The sequence below is a fragment of the Miniopterus schreibersii genome (genome assembly GCF_964146895.1).
Source record: "Miniopterus schreibersii genome assembly, chromosome: 20".
NCBI classification, from domain to species: Eukaryota; Metazoa; Chordata; class Mammalia; order Chiroptera; family Miniopteridae; genus Miniopterus; species Miniopterus schreibersii.
In genome coordinates, this window is record NC_138122.1 from 7,874,252 (window position 1) to 7,886,803 (window position 12,552).

Below are 12,552 nucleotides of genomic sequence, written 5' to 3' on the forward strand. Positions count from 1 at the left end.
AGACAGACCATCTAGTCATGAGTTCCCGTGTAGTTTGGAGGGGACCCCGAGGAGCCCTGTTTCAAGCTCTGGTCCTTGAGATCCTCCATGTCTCTCGGTAAAATCAACTGCATTCTTCTGGCAAGGAAGGAAGGCAAGCAGAGAAAGGAAGGCTTTCCTTGTTTCTCCTGATACCTAGACTATCTTCACAGAACCCGAAGGCTCTGAGTTGAGTTTAGAAGAAGAGAAGACAGAATTATGAAACATAACAAGGAGGCAGTGTGGAAGCATTTTGACATTTTCTTAGGGTAGTGGCAACTCACGTAAACAATTCCATAGTTGAAGGGAAGGGGAAGCTGGGACTGCTCCATCGGTGAGGAGCACTTTGTATCCATTATCTTCTCCCCGATAAAGGATCCACTCTTCCAAGAGCCCCCTGGGGCCTCGGAACAGGAAGACTGCCCGGATGCCCATCGCTCTCCAGGGGCCCCTCTTCCATTGAGATTCATGGGGCTGAAACCCATTATGGGCGTGAGTAAGACAGGGGTGTTTATGCTCTGTAAATGAAAGGGAAAGTGTGCATGTGGGAGGACTGTGTGTCAGAGAGAGGGAGTTCATGTTTACAAAGGCCCGTGTGTTTGAGTGTTTAAAGAGGGACTATAATTAAAGAGAAACTCAGACAACCACGGGCAATCATAAGCCACTTATATAGGGCAAGCAATTGTTTTCCTATACCCAGCAGTTATCATGGTGACTTACAAGGTTTCCAAAGACATTTTACTTTCACTGTGATCAGCGGGGTTTGGCCAGGGCTGCAGCATGTCAGTCAAGCTCCCTCTTCCCCAATCTCAGCGGAACCGGCTCACCTCTGGGCACAGAAACCCCGCGTGTGGACTTCCTCAAAGTCACTAGCATGCATTGAGCACTTACTCTATGCTAAGCACTGCACCAAGAGTTCTACACACATTGTCTTACCTAATAGTCACTTTAGCAGAGGTTCCTAACCGGGAATTGGGGACTCTAGGTATCTGCTGAGTACACAGCACGCTGGAGTAGAAGTGAGAACTCAGCATCGGTACTCCATTTGCATCACTGATCTGATTCTCTGACTTGATTTCCTCGCCTGTCAAAAGAAGAGGGGTTATCCTAGGTCAGAGGTCTTCAGTCACAAGACTGCATTAGGAATCTCTGGTCTAGATAAAATCTAAGCTCACTTCCAGATCAAACATTACAGGACTGATCGAGGCCTGCGGAAAGCAACGTAGCGCAATGATTAAGAGCCCAGGCTTGGAGAACCCAGGTGTGCATCTGGGCTCCACCGGTCTCAGTTGTGCAATTGCAGATAAGTTGCTCTACTCCCCAAAGCCTCCACTTGTTCATTATTAAAATTAGGATAACAATACTGCTCATCTCTGTAGTTATCACGAGGACGAAATAAGTTAATACTTAAACAGTGCTCAGAAGTGCTTAATGCATTTTTTTCAAAAGTTACTTAAATGTTATCTAACAGTGCTGTTAATATTCTCATTTATTATTATTATTTTTTTACTACCACCAAGCCTTACTCGGCCCCCCAAGATGACTGCCATCATCAACCTCCAACGGTTTCTGGTATTTCTAACTGGGAAGGGAGGAAAGCTAATGGGAACTCTCAGCTTCCAAGGTTCCTTTAGCAGCCCTACGTCCATATTTGGACTCTATAATTGTCATCCTCTTGTTTCTCCCTGTCTTCCATGATTTTTGAAAATAAAAAGCAACTCCTTCCCCAAAACAAAGTTGGGGGCCTAGCTCATGCAGTGAAATCTAAATACCTCAGCTTGGCCTTTTAGGCCCTTGGACAACTCAGCTGACCTCTCCCTGCCCTTCAGGTCTCAGCCCAAGTGCCACCTCCTCAGAGAGGGCTTCCTGGGCCACCCAACTGAAGAAGCCTTAAATCATGATTGCTATTCCATGTCTTATTTTCTCTGTAACATTTACTTCTATTTAAACCTATTTCGTTCATTTGAATCTCTACTTTTTTATTGAATGTCTTCCCCTTCTCCCCCAACTGTGCATCCCCTGGGGCTTGGCACAGTACTTGACAAATAAGAGCCCTTCATTAATAAGGACTGACTAATAAATGGGCTCAATTCTACTCTTGGCTTGTCACTCACAGCCTGTGAAACTTTGGACAAGATACTTCATCTCTACAATGAGGATAAGGCCACATCTCCTAGGAAAGTTCGGAGTGCCTACCACACTGCTCCCATAATTATCAACTTCCTACACCTCTGCAACAGAAACCTCAGCCCAATACCCTTGTCACTTAGCCCAGCATTCTCATTTCAGAGCTGAGGCATCTGAGGGCCAGAAAGATAAAGTTACTCGTCCAAAGCAACCCAGCCAGCTGCTTTGCTCATCTTATGAACTCATTTCTCTTTACCCTTTACGTGGAAACCTAGCTCTACCTAAATTAACTAGCTTGGCTTCTTCTGCTCTGAAGCTGTTATTTCAGGACGCATTGCTTTGCGTAAGCCATTTCTCTCTCCCACAGAGGGGCCCTCGCAGCCTCACCTCTGCCTATGTGGGCAACTCCCCTCCTCTAGGAAGCAACTTAATGGAACTCACACAGATTCGAGGGCTCCATCTTCCTCTGTGTCTTCAGCATATGTGTAATCCATTTCTAGCACAGGAATATTTCATTTGAACTTACCTGCCCTTTGCTAATTAAATGTTAATCCCATTTGCCAAGACCAGGCTACAGCCACCCTAAACTGGAAACTCATCAATACCGAGGCTTCCTGACTTTTCTGGCAGTCCCCAGAGCAGGTGCAGGCTGTGTGGATGAGCCGGGGGGGGCAGGAGGTTCCAGGTGGATGCTCAGCCCAAAGGTATGAGGCCCTGAGGCCAGAGGGAGGCAACCACAGAATTCAGCTCGGAGACTTAGAGTTCGCTTCTCTCAGATCCTGCTGATTCGCCAACATCGGGACCAAGTATGACTTCTGCCTGCCTGTAAAATCAAGCACCCCAGAGCATCTCCCCAACAGGAGTAAAGAATTAAGGAGAGAAGAGAGTAGGATAAAAAAACAAGGAACAAACCCTATGATCTCAGCAAGGGGGAAGGAAGTGGCTGAAAGAAATCTCCCAGTTCCTCAGATCAGACATTATTAAGGCATTGATTTACCATGTGAGGATTCAGACCAGGTTTTACACAGAAAATAGATTAAGAACTTGTCATTTGTATGTGTGTGCGCTTTACATCTCCACCATTCTTTGCCAAAGATCCCTAAAAATCCCAGATGTGTTTAATCTGCTCTTCGTGGAAACTGCCACAGAGCTGGGCAAAGCAGATGCCATCTCGAAAGGCACTGGCTTTGGGAAGCTGCTTGGAAGGCTCAGGGAGTGAGAGCATCATCTGCTGGCTTCCTCAAGCGCTGGTCCCCTTGGCCAGTCCTCTCCCAGATGTGGAGGCAGCTGAAGCAGCTGGACATTCATCTAAGGACCCATGAATTATAGCTCTGGGCCTGGGTCCACTCTTCTTTGCTCAGAGGAAATATTTAACTCTATTTTTTCCCTCTCAACCACCCACTCTGTTTTTTCCTCTGGGACCTAACTCCTGCGTTTGTTCTCTTGGACCTAGGAGGCCAGAACAAAGGGTCCAGACCAGACTTGGGAAAACTCAATAATAGTCCAGGCTGCCTCCCTCTGGCACCCTGAACTTTCCCCCCTTATACATTGGGTTACTTGGGGTGCTGGTTAACTGGCCCAGTCTCCTGGAACTTTGAACTTCTCATTGAGGAAAGAGGAGGAGTCTTACAATCATTAGTGAGGACACATTGAGTTGCAGAGTGAAGAACATTATTTGGGGCTCTTGTAACTAGAAAGCATGATAGATACAATTCTCACTTCAGGAATTTGCAATTTATTTGTTGAGTTCTGCCAAGAAAAACCGAGGTGGGCTACAGGCTCTTGCTCTCTTCATTTAGGTAAATTCGGGGATAGGCCTGTGTTCCTCCCTTCTCTCCTCTCAGCACAACCCTCTCCCTTCCACTTCTACATCCTCCGTCTGGCCTCCGCAGCCCCATGCTTTCTGCCAGCTCTAATTCTTCTCATGCACCCTCACTCCCTACTGCCAGCATCTTCATTGACACGAAGGGGAAAATCGCTGGCAATAGCTTTAAAATGTTTCCCATTCACATATATTTACACCGTGACAGGATGGAGGCCTTTTTCAAAACCAAGTTCTGATAGTAGAATGTCAGGCAGTGACCACGGGGGGCTCTTTAAGAGGGGAGGAGGGGTGGCCAAAGACCTCCCTAGGCGGGGTCCCCCCTGGGCAGTGCAGGTAGTGCACGGCCCAGCACTACGGGGCGCAATTCTTATAAACGAGAAATAAATGACTCCATCTATCCACCTGCTGTCACTCATCACTCTTGCTGAGCCCAACAGGTTGGGAGCGTTCTGACTGTACCTCCCAGGATGGGAGGGTTTCCAGTTAGTAAGCTCCTGCCCTCAGTTTCTTCTCTGGCATCTCATTTAGAAACCCTTTGTGGATTGCCCGCTTCCTCTGTCCCCACCTCTTACTGACCTCCTCAGAGCACATTACCTCGCTCCAGGCTTCACACTCCTTCAGGTCACTCTTGAAATGGAGAGGTGAGTGAGCAATGGGTTGAACAGCATGATTCCAAGGTGAGAGAAGAGAGCCCAGGCTGGCAAAGAAAATCACTAACTGAGCATCCACAACCTGGTATGAATGAGGCTTATACGTGTGAGTTTTCTCTGATCCTCAAGACCATTAGAAACTAAAGGGCAGAAAACTCTGGTATTTAACTAAAGAACGACATAAGATCATCCCTTGACCCAGGCTGGTGGCAGGAGGAAAGCTGTCTGTGGCTCTCCTGGCTCAGGCCCACTTCCCACCTGAGTGTGGGTCCCAGAGAGAGCCGAGGTGCCCAGCAGAGCCCTCTCTCCTCCCACCTTGGGTTCCCCAGTGCTCTGCTGAGAAACCAGATGTTATCTCCTTTTTAAAAAGGCTGTCCGTGCTCTGCCTGCCCTGGCTTCCTCCTTCCTGCACCTCTGTGCACCCTCCCTTGTCACTGTTGAGAGCCAAGAGGTGATGGGATCCAGCAACGTCACTTCTTAGCCAACCTGGCAGGAGCAGCCCAGCGAGTTGTCCAATACTTTCAAGCTGTGGTTGGTAAGTCTCCAAACTTCAAGTCCCTCCAAGTAAAGATTTCTCCGTCATCCCCTTTCCTCTCCAGCCTAGCCAGGAATCTTCTCCTCCACATCGGGACACCCCACCATGACGTCTTGAATCAGCCAACAGACCAACTGGAAGACACCTGTAGACCACAGAGCTCAATTGGGTGAAACCGCTGCATTTCACAAAGAAAAACCAAAGGTGCCTACTGCTTCTGGAAAGGCCCAGATGTGGAGGAGAGAAGACTGCAATAAGGGTACCCGGACAGGCAGCTCCCACCTCTGCTCTTAGAGGTGTGGAAAGAAAGAACAGTGGAGAGATGGGGAAGCTGAAAGGATAAGTAGAAGTTTAAGTGGAAACAAAGAGAATCCCTACTTTCATACATGTTCATACGGCAGAACACACTCCCAGCTTTGGCTCCCGGGTCCACAGTCCCAGGCCCACCACTGCCTGAGCTTCACTGACGTGTATCCATCTCCACCTGACTTCCCAGAGAGGCCTTAGATCTAAAACCAAACTCCCTTCTATGCACATCCACAAGACAACATACATGTACATACATACCTTTCCCGTTTTCCTCAACCCAGCCAATGGCATCCCTGTTCCCTCACCACTCAACTAGCCACCCTCACACCTCCTTCCCATGGCCCCTGCACCCATCACCGGTCCCCATGGGCTAACCCAAAAAGGCTCCAGGGTATTTCCTCTCCATCTCCACCGCCAGCTCCTTAGCTCAGCCCACACCATCTCTGGAGAGCTCGTCCTAACAGGTCTCCATTACTCCAATCGCTTCCTTAATGCAATCTTTATTCCATATAATCATTAGAGTTATCTTACTAAAAGACAAATGCAGTCATATCACTTCCTTGCTCAAAAAACTTTTTTTTAAAATATATCTTTATTGATTTCAGAGAGAGGAAAGGAAAGGGAGAGAGAGAGAAACATCAATGCTGAGAGTCATTGATCGGCTGCCTCCTGCACGCCCCCTGCTGGGGATGGAGCCCAAAACCATGGCATGTGCCCTGACCGGGAATCGAACCTCAATCTCCTGGATCCTTGGTAGATGCTCACCCGCTGAGCCACGCAAGCCGGGCTCAAAAGTCCTTAAAGAGTCCGCATCACCCTCTGGAAGAGACCTCACAGTACCCAGGTAACCAACACACCGCGTCACACGCGGGCCCCAGCTGACTTTCCTAATGTCATTGCCTCCCACCCCTTGTGTGTGAGTGTGTATGCGTGTGGGTGGGTGGGGGTGGGGTGGGGATGGGGGGGTGTAGCTCCACCTTTCTGAAATGGTTTCTTCCCCTCCAGTGTCTGGTGAACTACTCATTCATTAAAGTCCAATAAAAACAGCACCCAAATGGAAGCTTTTCCAACCTGATCTTTGCCCATCAAAACACAGCTATCACTACCTTCCCTGGGTTCTCATAATTTATTAATCAATTCACTCAACAAATGTTTCCTGAATTCCTGCTCTGTATGCCAAGCTTTTTTCATATAGCTTTATTATTGTACTTGCAACATTATATTACAATTATGTGGCTATTTAACCTTCCCTTCCCCAGACTAGGAGCTGTCTGGATAAAACAGATGCTGAGAGCACAGGAGCCATCTTTCGTATTTCTTTGCCCGTGTTGCCTAGGACCACTGCTGGCGCATAGTAGGCTTACGAAATGATTTACTAAAAGTGAAAATACAGGGAATGGAGATCTGAGAAAGGGAAAGAGGAAATAAGAAAATGCAGAAAGAGGAGAACATTGAGTAAAGCCCGAAGAGAAGAGAGAAGACAGGTCAGGAGCTACAGAGATGAGAGCATGAGAAAGGTAAGAAAGAGAAGAAGCCCGGCCGGTGTGGCTCAGCGGTGGAGCGTCGCCCTAGGAGCCAGGAGATCGCGGTTCGATTCCCGGTCAGGGCACATGCCTGGGTTGTGGCCTCAATCGATTCCCAGCAGGGGGTGTGCAGGAGGCAGCCGATCAATGACTCTCTCACCACTGATGTTTCTCTCTCTCTCTCCCTCTCCCTTCCTCTCTCTGGAATCAATAAAGATATATTTTTTAAAAAAAAAGAAAGAGAAGAATGGAAAGGTGTACCACTTCCCCCACTACTACCTGTGTGTGAGAGAGAGACAGAGACAGAGACAGAGCGACAGAGGGAGAGTGAATGGGCATGAGTGTGTACATGCACACGCACACACGCACACACGCACACACACACACGAGGCAAGATATGAAAGGAGCTTCACCACTGGGAGCACCAGGCCATTCCATCCGTCCCCCCCTTCCTCCCCTCCGCATGGCTGAGGGTGGAACTCTTCCTAAATCCTCAGGCCTCTCCTGCTTCTCCATCACCTTTGAGACGTCCAAGAGGTACCTTCACATTCTCAGGTAGTTCCACACAAGTGAAACCCTGCTTTGTAGGTCACTAACATGGCTAAATGCTAAGTACTTGGAATCCTTCCATAGGGGAAGGTTCTTTTACTCGGGGGAAACTCAAACACCCCGAGGACAAGTTCTGAGTGAAGACAACACGGTCAGGTTGGGTGGCAGGGGGGCTGAAACAGAGCAGCATGTCCCACTGCGCTCCATGGACTTGGGTTCTCCCCCAGGCCCACCTCCAGGCAGCTAGACTGTGACCTGGGTGGGTTCACGCGAGCCCTGGGAGCTTGGGTCTGCTCTGCAGAAGAGAGTGGGATCAGATGCGACATGGAGAGAACGTGGGACTGAGAACCCGTGTTCCAGCCCTGAGTCTCCTGTCGGCCGGCTGTGTGACTGGGACAGTGACATCCTCATAGGCCTCAACTTACCGTGTGCAAAGTGAGAGGTTAGAAAAATGATTCTCCTGTGCACCTCTAATGTCTACGTCCCTCTTTAAATTCTCCAATTCCAATGGGCCTGATGAGACTTTACACCGAGCAACTGCATGGAAGAATGTTCTGCAAAGAAATAACCCCGGTAATCTCAGGAAGTGGGATTGGCGGACAGCCGCACAATTTGCACTAGACCTGGATGTCTAAAAGAAAAAGAAAACACCTGAATCTTTTTACCCAGAGTCAAAAGAATGCTAATTTCCTCTACTACTCAAGAATACTTGAAAAGTAGGATGGATGGGGCTGTAAAGTCCTCATAATCTCATCTCCCACTCAACTCAAGAATCCTCTTTCAACATGTCTGTGAGTGCCCCTGTCTAATGCTTCGGAGCCCTGACATATGTCCCTGGCCCTCGGATTTCTCCTTCATGTTACAGCCACAGTGTCTGAAACTCTACCATTAGTTGTTTATTTCTTTTGGCTCCCCTCCCTCAGGTCTTTTAAAATTCAAACACTCCTAGCAGTACCTGTTATCACGCCAAAGTGTTCATAGCTTAGATTCCCTTCTGCCCATGAGAGCAGAAGGTCAGGTGAGCACCCTGGGCAACTCTAAAAGAAGGGAGTCCCTGCCCTGGCTGGGGTGGCTCTGTTGTTTGGGCGTAGTCCCGAGGACCAAAGACAGAGTTTGATTCCTGATCAGGGCATGTGCCCAAGTTGTGGACTTTATCCCCAGTAGGGGGCATGCAGGGGCAGCTATTCAATGTTTCTCTCTCTCCCTCTCTCTTCCTCTCTCTCTAAAAAATCAATTTAAAAATCTAACAAAGAAAGAAAGGAGCCCCTGAGGTTGAGGGACCAGTGCCAAGGTGAAGTCCAGATACTATCCTGCCAGGCCAGGTGGGAGCACATAACTGTGAGGGCAATGACGACAATGATGTTAGGACACAATGAACATTTCCGTACGCTTACTAAGGCTCTGAGCACTCTTCTTAGCACTTCACACTCTAACTCATTGTAAACACATTCTAAAAAATGCATAGTTTTTTACATCCAGCCCCTCAATGACCTTGAATAAGCACCTCATCTGCTTTGAGAAATCACCCTCCATCCTGAAATCCTGGCTCCTTTCTTTTTGTCTCTCTTTTCTTCCCTTTAAGACCAGGAGAAAGGGGTGCAGCTTGGCAAGTTAGTACAATACAATATATATTTATAGGGGGCGGTGTGTGTGTGTGTTACCGGCAGTGGTGAACTAGACCCATGGTTTAGAGGTTTCAGAGCTTCTTAAATCAGCTATAAAAGGTAAGTGGGGTGAGACTGCCATCTGGTGGTTGGAATCAATAATGATGGTTTGAGGAAAAGGTCTTGTTTGCATTAAGTAATTAACCGGAGTACAGAAAGCAAAGCGTTCTCACGACTAAGGTGGTCCCAGACCCTAGAGACATCCCAGCTTGACCAGCTGTCCAAGCCTGTCTGATGAGTGAAGGGTCCCAGGTCTGATGGAGACCAGGCATCCGGGTGAAGAAGGGATTGCAGGAAGGGGAGACGTGAAAGTTACGTGCAGCATGGCAACCACACAACACCGCCTTCAACCTTCTCCAGTGAGTGCTTGTAAGAAACCTAGTGAACGCCCAGTTTTTTATTTGTACAGTTTCGAAGGACTGCTGTCTCCTACTTGGATGACATGTTAGAGGTTTCTAACTTTTGAAAAAGTTGCTCTGAAAATGGTCCAAGAGGGTAAATACCAAATTCCAACAGTGCCGCCTGCTGGCCATAAAGTGGTAAAAACAAGCACGTCCTCAGCCTCTGTTTCAATTTTCAATCGTGGTCATTGTAATTGCACATAAGACTCAAAATGTGCAAGTAACTCAGCAGCCAGATGCATTAGGGATCACAGGTTGTAATCCGGATGCATTCCACACAGAACCTCAGGAAACTTTATATTTTGGGTGCCCCACAATGAGCCCAGTTTGTGGGCACTGAAAATATAAAGGATAGAAACAAAAAGGTTTGTTTGCTTCTTGAAGTAATAAAGCCAGTTAAAGTCTGGTGAGCAGGCACCAATGTCAGCATCGCGCTACCGTTCGTAGAGATCTGGTTTCCAGTGACCTCGATGACAGGGCTGGGAGCGGACCCATGGAGGGCACCTGTAGACAGCAAACCGGCCCCCCGAAGGCAGGAAACTCATCAGGCTTGTGCTTCACAGGAGTTAGGAAATTGAACTTCGAGTAGCCTCAAGAATATGAATTAATGGCTTTCTAGATGCTAGGAGAAGTTACAACGGTTCCAAAAGATAGAACATTTAGGATTAAGAAAGAATTAAACAGATAAAAATAAATAGGAATGCTTGTGTAGCTACAAGTGATAATCACGAAATCCAGAGGGAATATAATGCGAGTGTGAGCACAAAAGCGATGTCAAGAGTCAGCCCTGGCCTGCCCGGATGTGTGCTCAGCAGCATGATACATAAGGACCAGAAAGCTCTCTCTCTGGTACAGGCAACGTGGATTATGGTGATTGCAGAATAGCCAGAGTTAAAGAACATGAACATAAATTGTGGCAAAAGGGTATTATTTTGCTTAAAAACAAAAAAAATCTCTGTTTATATTTAAGTGCTGTAACAGGCTTTTGAGAAAATCTGTTTACTCCCTTCTTTGAGCTCTTTAAAGATGAAGTCCGAGAGTCCCTTCCAGCTCTGTAATACCATGATTTAATCCCTGGTTCTAAACAAAGGAACACTAATTCAGCCCCAGAGTCATCACCAGAAAAATATTAAATTTAATTGGTAGCTTATGAATGTGACCTTGGTTAAGAATACTGTTTCCACCCCTTACTAACTGAGTGACCCCAAGCAAGTTACATAATGCCTCGAAACCTTTCTTTATCTGTAGGTTGCCTTTTTCAGAGGATTGCCATGATGATAAAGTGAAAAGCACAGTGCCTGGCCCACAGCAAGCACTCAGAACATGATGGAAGCTATTATTACTAAAAATTAAAATTAAATGAAAATGAGGCTTTAGAATAGTTCCTGGCCCAGAGTAAGCATTTAATTGTAATAAGAAGGTATGAATTGCAAATGAAATTTAAAAGCAATATCGTTCCTTTATCTACATAGTATTTTAAGGGGGGGAAATCGCAATATTATGTGTCTTTGGGCGAGTCTGTATTTCTGTTTCTCCTCTATGGATACAAATGTAAGTAGATTAGATGACCACTAATGTCTCTTCCAATAGGAGAGAGGTTCTAGAGAATACCAGAGCTTGGTAAACACTATAAATTCATGACATGCACTCTATAAAACTCTAGTTATAAAATAAGAAATACCAGTTACTAATAATTAATTAAAAACTCAAAAATCACTATAAGACCTATAAGGTGCTATAAACATAAAAGTCCTTTGATCATTTAAGGGTTAATTCAATAATGAATAATTGCTAGATACAGAATTCAAGACAAACAGATATTTTCAATTTAATTTTTATATAATTTCCTTCCATATTCAGAGCAAGAAATTGTTAAGCTGCTTATTTCGTAAGAATCACATATACTGAGTTTAAATAATCCCACATTCGAAATTTGAGGACTCCAAGTTAATGCTGCTTTACTGTAATTCAGGAGTCAGCAAACCCATCTGCAAAGGACTAAGTAGTAAATGTATTTTGGGTAATCGACCCTGCCCTTATGGCACAAGAACAGTCCATGTGTACATGGATGGCTATGACTGCACTCCAATAAACCTTTACTGTATTTATAGACACTGAAAGTTTAATTTCATACCGTATTCAAGCATAAAATTTTATAATTTGTTTTCCTTTTTTTTTTCCCAATCATTTAAAAAATGTAAACAGCATTCTTAGCTTGTGGACCATACAAAAACAGGCCGAGTGCAGGATTTAACTGGGCGCGGTTTGCCAGCCCCTGCTGTCATTCTATATTTTGGGAAGGAACATGGTGATGTAGGAAATCCGGAATTGGCAGCTATCCCTCTGGGATTTGCGCTGTTTGGCTGGTGTTTGTTTTCCGTCTTTCTCCTAAGGGCTTCCACCACAAACCAGTTTCTCAGTCCTAGAGGCAAGGACACAGGCTTAAGCATAGCTAAGGCAAGCCTGACACCTTGAGGTCGCACTGCAAGTGGCAGGCGCCTCCCTGGCTGGGAAGTATGAGTCCAGGTGGGTTGGAGGGAGGAGGGAAGGGGCAGCCCTGCTGGCTCAATCCAGCTGTGAGCCAGCCAGGAGTTGCTGCTGTTGTTGTTGTTGTTGTTGTTGAAATGGGCCAGGATGGAGTCCTCCTCTCTCCACAGAAACTTCCAAAGGGCTCTCTCCAGGGGCATTTCATTCTATTAAAACAAACAAACAAACAAAAAACAAACACAAAAAAACCTTCCAGAGCCTTTCCAACGGAGACCAGAAGCCTCCAAAGACATTCAAGACTCTCTGGTCTGCTGAAGTCTCCCACTTGTCGCCATGAATACGCATTCAGGGGGAGAGGGAGGGAAACTGGGCAGGACCACTCCATCCCATCCCTCTCAGATGCTTGCAAAGGAGAAAAAAGGAAAACCTATAGGAACCTAACTGCTATTGAAACCCAGGAGTTT